General features: G+C 35.8%; 1 long non-coding RNA gene across 1 annotated transcript; it reads right to left on the bottom strand.

Moving 5' to 3' along the window:
- Positions 1–1,696: 1,696 nt before the first annotated feature.
- Positions 1,697–4,836, bottom strand: LOC107704712 (uncharacterized). The gene is made up of 3 exons (XR_001635997.1): positions 4,719–4,836; positions 4,433–4,477; positions 1,697–2,437 (listed from the first exon to the last, which is right to left on the bottom strand). It is a non-coding gene; the product is annotated as an uncharacterized LOC107704712 (long non-coding RNA).
- Between the last annotated feature and the right edge of the window lie 4,786 nt (positions 4,837–9,622).

Below are 9,622 nucleotides of genomic sequence, written 5' to 3'. Positions count from 1 at the left end.
GCGGCAGCAAACATCGCTTATTTTATTTATTTATTTTTACCTTAGAACTAGTTTGCACACTGTGCATTGATTGTTTACGATGCATTCTCGATTATGTGTAGCTATTAAACAAGTAGGCCAACATTTTTATTTTTTTATTTTTTTTACAAATTAGTATACGTTTCAACTTAAGTTTAAACTCTTCGGGTACCACAAAAGTTAAATCACAAGTTAGTAAGTGTACATGAAATCCCACGTAGGCGGTAACCATAGCAACAATAGCGCGTTAGAACCCTTTTTGTTCGAATCATCATCCCGCCTTCAATGACATCATTGGACTCGTATATCACACATTTACAAATATATCACAAAATATAAGTGTTTGTTTAAAAAGTTTGAGTGCTAGAGACGCCAAAAGACAATCAGGGTTGCTCGAGACCATAACAGATTGCTACGAAAATGTCCTATTGAAATTCCTTTACAAATGTGGATCCCCCTGCAAGTTACTGCATACTTCGAATACTGTAGAAAATATATAGCTAAGGTTGAGGCTTTGCTTGGCGAGTAGGCTGCTATTTACACATCTGCGGTGGGGCTCCACGTCCAACAGCAACAATGTATGATTACTGTGAAATCAATGGCTATTGAAAATGGCTTTAATAAAACAACGTTAATAATATCACGTCAGGCTTAAATGGTTTTAAAAGTATCCGAGTTAACAAGTTTATTTATGAAAATGGCACATAACGGGGCAAACCAATCCAATCGAATGGCATTAGCAAACATCTAACAGTGTCAAACAAACGTACTCTAATTTCCTTGAGTACTTTTGATCACATCTCTAGAACAGCAACTGGAATATTGTGATTTATCATATCTCTTTTTTATAGGTAATAATTGCAAGTGATAGTCAAGACAATTGTCTACAAAGCAGAAAAGTAAAACGCTGTCTAAAAACACGCTGGATATGTCGTGCTAGAGGACGTTAAACAATCACTGAAAACGATCTGGGAGTAAAACCCAAGCCACAAGACGCTGATCGTTGGGCAACAGTGAAAAACTCTCTCATTAAACTCCGCTGTGGGGAAAGACATTGTGCTGATCTAGCACGCCTGTTCGTCAGTCATAAAAATCCATCGCTATCCCATAATAAATCTGATTCATTCATATGTTGTGTATCGCTTCTTTTGAGTGAAAGGGTATTTAGTAATTGAAGTGCTTGTTGCACAGCCAAGACTGAATTTTATGCCCTCGCTACACTAGACCGAAATCGAAGGCTGAAAGAGCTCATGCAGTCAGAACATTTGAAATCCTTTATGTCTCTTGCAGCCACCAAACAAAAACATGCAATTTCAGTGATAATCTATTCAAGCAACCAATAAATATCTAATTATTTAGATTTATTTAAATTGTAATTTTAATGTCCATTTTAAAATATTTCTGTAGTGTTGTAATAGACCATACATTAAGTAGCCTATCAGTCTGATGCAACATTTCAAATTCATATATTCAAATATCCAATTTAGGCTACCGAATTAATGTCTTAATGTGCATAGTGGGGAAAAATAACAATGATTCTATAAACAGATAAATAAATTAATACAGAATGTTTTAATAATGAACAAAAGCAACGACATCAGAATCATAATGCTTTAGCTTAAAGAAAATCATAACACATGACTAGTAACTTTTCTAAAACGTTTTAATTCGACGCGTGCCACTATCTAATATTTTATTAAAAGTATTTTAATAAATGCAATTGGTTCAAATGCATCAAGCGTTTGCAGAGAAGTACATTACATTTTTTCCAAAAACAATTAAGGAGTGCATGGGACTAAACATTTACCACAGAATGAATGAGGTGCATTGTCCCGTTATGCAATGAGCGAGTTTAAACCACACAAACTCTTGGATATGCATGGTGATACACGAATTATTATTGGAGTTTTACCGCCATCTAGTGACAAAAGTAGACATGGTATAAAACTCCTTATATGAAACGTTTTTTCTTTTTCATTCTTTCATGACTTTTTTAACTTTTCATATTAGGTTATTAGAATGGTGCTTCTTTATCAGTGTTGAAGGAGAAATAACTGGAGCAATGTCAACTTTGGCATCCCAGCAAGCCCGACCGACCGTCGTTTGATTGACATCTATTGGGAGGAGAATCGTCTGCTTGCAGCTACTCTTCCCGGCAACTGACTATCAAGAAAGATTACGATGCGCTCTCAAGACAATCTGTGGACGTATTTATGGCCCTGAGAGCGGCCTCGCCAGCTTTATAGGCAGTCGTTTATCCTAAAGCACATAAACACCATGCTCATCCATTCCCACGTGCTCCAGCGTGAAGAGTCTTGACGAGTAATCAATCGGGACAGTCGAACAGAATTATTTATCCCCGATTCCAGTAAAAATGGACAGTTGTGATGCGCGGCAATTCCCGGTTGTGTCGTTCTTTCTACAGGAGCAAATAAAGTTAAGACAAATGTAGGAACTTCATTCACATGTCAAAATCGATCAACACTTTCTCAGAGTAGTTACACACTGACTCCAGTTCCACTTTAACATCCTCAAGTTAGTGGTGATATAGGCTATCTGAACGATATTAGTGCCCAGCTAACAAAACTATGTCCTAACGTTTTACTAATGTTTTCAGTAAGTGAAAATGTTCTGTTCAAAACGTCCAGTTTTTATTGGTTATACAAATAAAAAAGTTTTTCTTGGTTATACAAATGTGAAAGTTAATGTTAATGGTCCATTTTATTCTGCAAGCATTATCGAAACATACGTTTTAAATGTTCTTTTAACATTGTTTAAATGTTAGATGAACTTCCAAATAAAACATTACAGGAAAAATGTATTAATGTATAATGTTTTTGTGCTTATGTTTTTCATTTTATTAACGTTACTGGAAGAACATTTGCTCATATCTTTGAGAGAACCTTACCAGAATGTTAGCCTGAGAACTTTTGAGAATGTCTGTTTTACAATCTGTTTTACATCTAAAAATATTTTGGATGAAATCATTCAGATCAATTGATATTACAATCCTAAGGGACACACAACTGTACTTCAAATTTTCAAGCATCAAAATCAAGAATACTACTGACAACATACATTATGAATAATGAACATGCCCAAATGCACTTCACATGTTCATTTTCTGCAGTTGTTACACATCTGACATTGTACTTCATGTTTTTCTGTACTTGGTCGTCCTATTATTTACTGTGTTCTACTTTAATGTCTTTAGTGAATCATACTGAACTGCAATAAAGTCCTGGGGCCAGTTGCAAAAACATAGCAACTATGTAGACTGTCTTAAAAACCAGTTTCACCAACTAGCCAATTTTTTAGGATTCAGATTAGACCAATCTTTCTTTTTGAAACTGTACTGTATGTTTACATTAACAGTTAAAGTTATGTGAATTAAAAAAGTTATGACCAGTACTGAAGAAAAAAACAGTTTATGCAACCAGACCCTGACTTTCAGTTATTTTCCTGTTTTCTAGAATGACATTTCCATTTTCAATAACAAAACTATACAGAATCTTGACATATTACACAGTTGGGGTATTGCCACATACTCAAATAATGGTGGTTGCTTGTCGTGTGTACACAGATGTGGTAAAGGCTTTTTCAGATCACTCAGAAATGTGTGAAATAGCACACTAGCATTCCAGTCATGCTCAGATAGCTTGCAAAACACAATGACATCTAAACAGCTTTAAATTTTCACTTTTGATTTGCTTAAAAAAACTATATAACTTAGGCCTACCATTAGACCACACGTCACACGTATTGCATAATAATAACATAAACATAGTGGTTTCTGCAAGGACATGTCAAACACAATCTTTCATTCACAATTTACGAGTCTGCCACATATGCCGTCATGTGGTAAGCGAACGTAAAAGAGCGTAGAACCGCAGTGCCAACAAACTCAAATTATATCACAATTACTGCCATCACGCAGCTCAGTTCCCGTAGTGTAGTGGTTATCACGTTCGCCTAGTACAATTATTTTTGTTTCATATCAAATCACTCTTACAGCAGAATTTAAAACTTCACACAACAAAACATTTCTCATATCTACAGCGCAGACTAGAAATGAAAATGAGTGTACAACTAATCAACGTGGTGACAAACTATTTTGGTTGATGTCAAGGGTGAAATTTCAATTAGGGAAGAAATGTAGGCCCATTTAACAAGCATAAGCTGCTTCAAACTATTTGAATTTTCAATTTTAAAACCTCTAGTTGCAGTTACTGGCTTTGGTCACTGGATGGCGACAAAACTTCACAAAACACGCAGCATTTATTCAGCTTTGGTGATAGTCTTGGGCCTAAAGATAACTCACCATGTGGAAAAAAACTTGTACATCCTTATCTTCTGCATAAACTACACAGTTCCGTTATGCATGATTAGCAAAATATGATCTAATGGCACTGACCTGTAGGTGGTAATATTGGGTCATGAGCTCTGCTGTATAAACCATCTGTTAAAATAAAAATGAATACACCTTGAAACATCAGTTATTTCAAAGCACATACAATGACTACAGCCAAAACAACAAACTAAAACAGAATCTAATAAAACAGTTAGCCAACCCATCGCCTCACCTCAGGTTACGTCAAAGGTTGCAACATCGTCGACATAAACTTAAACTCCCGTTAAACTATAACATTTCATTCAAACTTACTTTTTAGAACCGTGTATTAGTATGAACGATACATTACCTCAGTGAAAATGGATACAATTCAAACAAGTTTCCGTCTATGAAAATCTCGCTAACCCAGGACATGACCTAGTCATTGCGCATGCGTATTATTCGAAAAGTCCTACTGACGAATCGGTTCTTTCGAATAGTTCGGCTCAGTGAATTAGGAAAAATGAACGAGTGAAGTTCCGACTGATTTTGTGAACCGCAAACAGATTCATTCAAAAGAGTCGACTTAAAAAAAAAAAAATAAAAAAAAAATCGTTCACGAATTTGATCTGACAAATTCCATTCATCTCTTCGAAAACAATATTATAAAGTCATTTTCTTTCTCACTGACTAACACTACAACGTCATGACTGATTTGTTGGCTCCATTCACCTCTCTTTTTCCAACATTCAAGTGTCATTCCCTACCCTTTCCACTGATGGACAAGGTAAGAATTGAGGATTGGGAGAAGTTCCGTTTCCATGGCAACCACAGCTGGAATCAGCTAGCAAAACGCGTCCGCGCGCAGGTTTTCCTTCACAGAAGCTGGCGGTTTGCTCGCGGATTTGTAGTTAATCCGTGACAACGGAAACCGCATCCTCTCATAACAGCATCATAACGGAGTGGCATTAACGTCATAGCGGTTCCCTTCTGAGCCACAAAAAGCTGCTCTCAACGCTTGCTCTAATTTACCATGATTTTACTATAGTAGCATACAACTGTAACGTTAGTAGCTGTCGTAGCCTATTTGAACATGTAGGCTACGTTTATATGAAATAAGGAAAGTGAGGAAATCTACAGAACCTAATTTTTATTAACCACATCTAATTTATAGTTTTAAAATGTGTTCAGGGGACAATAACCTAATTCATAATAAATTGGCCTACCATAGTTTGTTTTATACAATTAATATTAACATTGACCACAACGTGCAAATGATGGGCCATTTATTATGTTCTTAGTTCAAATACTACTATTAAAATAAGGTTACCATGCCAGAGCTATGATCATTTTTTGTCAATTAAACTACTGAACGTTTCTCTTTTGATTTATAATGTTTCCCTTTAAGATACTAGTCAAAATTCAGTAAAATGTTAGAGTCGCACGCTACATACATTAATTATTTGGGTGGCAAGCTTTATTGGTTTAAAAGATTTTCCATGCATATTATGCTAAAGTAATGCATAGGGCCCAATTTCCCCCAGCATTTGCATAATGAGAAAATATAATTCCCACAATAAAGTGGGAATATATAAGCTAACAGGGGGATGGGCGAATAAAGGGTTGGCTTTGACAGGAGAGGCATATGGAGGTCAAGGGTGATTCATGACCTCTGTGTCAGTACATATAACCAAGGCCAATTCTGTGCCATTAATTCCCTGGAGAAATGCTCTATGGTCTACTCTTACATACTGATATGATAAGAGCATGTACAGTGCAAACATAGTATAATATGTTGTTTGTATAGATAAATAGAGGCTTTCAAATCATGTCCATTACATCCAGCAAAGTGTGTGTGTGTGTGTGTGTGTGTGTGTGTGTGTGTTTAAAGAAGATATAGCATAAGCAAAACATCTCCTAATGCTGGTGGCAGCAATTAGGCAACATTATAATGAGCCATTTTGCTCAGGCATCTCTTGTGGTTTGATTCATAAAATCGGAGCCCCAGGCCATGTTAAACAAATGGACAATGCATCTGTCAGAGTGAAGACACCAGTATTGTGCAAACAGAATCGGACTAGGAGACACTAAGCCTGATGCAGTTCCCTCACGAGATCCACTTACACTCCAATCGTTAGTCTGTAAACTGATTACTTCCTGGTCTTTAGTCTTATCTCATTACCCACATAGACAATTATGCAAAACATATTTCTTCTCCTTAAAAGAATAGATTCTGTTACTCAAGAGGATGACCGACCCTTTGACGGACTGTCTGAACAAAGATTATAGGATGATAGGGGTCGGTTGGAGATACTAAAAGGCTAAAAGGTCAACTGTGAGCAAGTGAAGTGTTTGAATGGATTAGAGTAATTTCTTTCTGTCTCTCTCTCCCTCTTTAAATTAAGACTGTCCATTAAAAAGCGGTTGAGAATACCCTTTGGGATGGTAGATGCATATTCCACTAATAGAAAGCTGATGCACACATGATTAATTTTTCAAGAAACTTCTCTTCAGCCTTCTCAAGTCCACAGCTGCTCTTCTCAGTGTCTCTTTGATTTAGCCGGTGCAATATTCCTACGTTTTCTAATATTCCCGAGCGGCTATTATCTTCAGAGATTTAACAGCAGTGTGAGCGGTATCAGAGAACAATTTTCACACTAATGAATTATCAAAGTGTTCCCTCCAGTGGTTTGCAGTCGAAATGAAGTTCAGCTAAAGTTCTGGATTCGGTTATCACAAAGCTAAAAATATACGCCACAAAGAAAAATTAAGCCTTTAAACTGTGACAGTTGTAGGCTTTTCACACTATGCATAACCCTTAACAGTGCTGGTATGGTTAACTAAAACTATAACTATTAAATGTTCTTTTCGTTAACTGAAATAAAATAAAATAAAATATATTTACTTACACTTATAATACTTTTATGTAAATTAGAAATGTTGCCTTCACAACTAACTGAAATAAGTTCAAGTAGTAGTTTGAAGTAGGCCTACTAAAACTACTAAAACGGAAATAAAAATTAAGCTAAACAGAAATACTAATAAAAATGAAAAAGCACATAATAAAATACATAATGAAAAATATTTAAATTAAAGCCAATTCAAAACATTAATAAATATTATAATTGTATGTACATAATGCTAAAAATAACATAGATTTATTATATATTTTTGGTTTTAACCAAAAATAATAAAACCATATTTATTACCCATATTTTGGGTAATAAAACCAAAACAGCAGCATAAGGTACACATTTTTAGTAAGTACCTAATTTTATTAGTATTAACAATTGCAATAAACATAAATGTATACATTTTATAATTTTTTTATTTTATTTTAAATATTTTTTTAATTTTTAATTTTTTTAATTTTGTATTTCATTTTAAAGATTTATACGAGAATGAGCTTTGATTGGTTTCTTTTTTATAGAGCGAGAACTGAATAAAATGGTTGAACTATTCCTTTAAGAAAACGGAAGCTCTAAACACTGCCTAAGATTTAAAAAACAAGCAAGGATTCTATTTAAATATGCCACTTGATAAGATTGTACACAAAGGCACATACTGAATACAGGGAATGTTCAATTTAGTTCTATACTTTTAAGGTTAAACGGTTAAAATAAGAACAGAAAGAAAGAAGAGAGGATGTCTCTGGTGTCTTAGGAGGAAGGTAGCATTGATCAAAATGATCAATGCACAATCCTATCACAGTTTATATCCCACAGTGCAATGGGTGAGTTAAGGTCACCAGCCTATGATTTTATCATCTTGCTATGTGAGCTGTGTAATGCCATTACTGTACTGAATCAGTTTGAGGTGTTGTCCAGAAAGAGGAGAGCTAAATCAATGGGGGAATTCTCTCTCTCTTTCTCTCTTTTCTCTTTAGCACACGAGAGAGAGAGTGCGTGTGTGTTAGGATGATCCATGCTGCAGCAGTGAGAGTGCACTGACCATAAACAATTAATTACGAGGGCAGGACGGCTGCAGGAACAGATATCTGCCCAGACCAAGACACAGTTCAAATGTGAACAAGACGAATGATGGATGACAAAGGATGAGATCATCTATGCGCAACAGACCCATATGTGTATGTTTCATCTATGTGAGTCTTTGTGTAATACACTTCAAAATGAACCATCTATAATCAGACTGTGACCGTATGAAGCTTTCCAATGTGACACAATATTAGGCTACATGTGCAGCAAATGCAATGAGCTTCTTGTTTGTGTTGCATGCACAGAAATGACCTTGTAAAGGCTAGCGTGCAGTTTCTATATAAAACCACTAATTCAGGTTTTTCTCCGGCCTGATCAGAGCAGAAAGATTTAAAGTATGTTGATAAGAGCCGAAAATAGCCTAATCCCTCTCCGTCCTGGAGCTTCACTCCTTCTCCTGCTGTACCAGCCAGAGGACAAACCAACACATCCTCCCTGCAGAAGGGATTAACACTCACTGGCTATTTCAAGAGCTAAATAATGTGCGAGATTCATACACATTCCTTCAGTAGTGTAAACACATGAGCTGAGAAACATACATCTGGAAGAAGAGGGGACTGATATTAAATTTTCAGGTCCTTTGATTCATGTATCAAACTGTCTGTTTGCTCCAACCATCAGTCCATCCATCCATCTGTCAGTCCATGTGTAGGAAATCATCTATAAAGTGTATAAAGACAAACATCTTATTACAATTAAGTAATACCACATGAAGGTGACTATATCATATTCAAACATTCAGTACAACAGCATGATTTGTAACTGTATATGTATATATATATCACTGGTCAATGTTTTTGAAAGAAGTCTCTTATGTTCACCAAGGTGTGTATATATTATATTACTCTGTATTATAATCTAAATGTTTTTGTACAATAGGTATTTGTTGTCTATGTTTAGGCTGAAGTCTTTGGATGAAGGTATGGATGTTCATTCGAAGAAACGGCAATCCAGCACCAAATGGATGTGGCAGCTTCTTAAACCCCTGCGGGAGGCTCACTGCCTGAGCTTGGCATGACATCTGCTGAGGTATCTGACAGACTGAATTATGCATAATTGTGACTGTTGAGAGGGTGTGTGTGTGTATGTGTGTGTTCACTCTACAAGTATTTGGACAATTTTGTTACCTTGGAACATTATGTACTTTTATGTAAGAGAAAGAGATGTGTATGTATGCTGGAGAAAGAGAGATTTAATAATTCAGCGGAGTTATAATTGACTCAGCCTCACCTCAGAAAATCAGCTCTGAATCACGCAATCTGTACAGAATGTCTCCTCT

This window comes from Sinocyclocheilus anshuiensis, unplaced genomic scaffold (assembly GCF_001515605.1).
Source record: "Sinocyclocheilus anshuiensis isolate Anshui unplaced genomic scaffold, SAMN03320099.WGS_v1.1 scaffold758, whole genome shotgun sequence".
NCBI classification, from domain to species: Eukaryota; Metazoa; Chordata; class Actinopteri; order Cypriniformes; family Cyprinidae; genus Sinocyclocheilus; species Sinocyclocheilus anshuiensis.
Note: the sequence above shows the minus strand (reverse complement) of the source record. Positions and strands in the feature narration are given on the sequence as shown.